General features: G+C 35.8%; 1 non-coding gene across 1 annotated transcript; it reads left to right on the top strand.

The window, feature by feature from the left end:
* Positions 1-271: 271 nt before the first annotated feature.
* On the top strand, positions 272-332 carry LOC120093318 (U7 small nuclear RNA). The gene has a single exon (XR_015623580.1). It is a non-coding gene; the product is annotated as a U7 small nuclear RNA (small nuclear RNA).
* The last annotated feature ends 355 nt before the right edge of the window (positions 333-687 follow it).

Here is a 687-nt window from a genome sequence, read left to right as displayed (position 1 = left end):
TTCCAAGATGTACATTTTTGATATATCTATATCAATCAATATCTCTCATGTATCCATCTGTCTGTCTGTCAGTCATGTTTTCTTGGTGCAAATTTCTATTGAAAATACAAAGTTTATTTCCACAATTTAGTTATTGTGATAGTGCTACAATAATCATTCATATACAAATGATTCTGAAGTATATTTACCTTTGGTCATTAGGGTGACTTTTTTTTTAGTATATAACATGTTGGGAAAAATTGTAAATTGTATGTTTTGAAAGGAAGCTGTAAAGTGTTACAGCTCTTTTAGAATTTGTCTAGCAGGTTTTCTGAAAAAAAAAGGAAGCTGTAAATTCTAATATCTTAGCTGTTTTTGAAAGTTGCTTTTTTGTCAGAAGAGGGGACACTGTCTCTGGAAGCAAATATTGTTAAAGCACAGTCCTTTTGTTACATCCTCAGCCTCAGAACAAGGCTCATTGATGGGGTAAGGGATGAATTTCCTCAGACAGGATTAGGACCTGGGCTTCAACAACCTGATTTCTGACCCGGATAACCCTTCTCCAGTAGGAGTAGGTCCTTATCTCAGATGCATCCTGTTCATGAATATGCAAATCATATGAGCCTTTAGTGGTAAATCTAGGGATGTCTACACCGCACAAAACCATGAAATCACCCTCCTGTTTACAGTCACTGAATACACAGGAAC

This window comes from Rattus norvegicus, chromosome 6, assembly GCF_021556685.1.
Source record: "Rattus norvegicus strain SHRSP/BbbUtx chromosome 6, alternate assembly SHRSP_T2T, whole genome shotgun sequence".
Classification (NCBI taxonomy): domain Eukaryota; kingdom Metazoa; phylum Chordata; class Mammalia; order Rodentia; family Muridae; genus Rattus; species Rattus norvegicus.
Note: the sequence above shows the minus strand (reverse complement) of the source record. Positions and strands in the feature narration are given on the sequence as shown.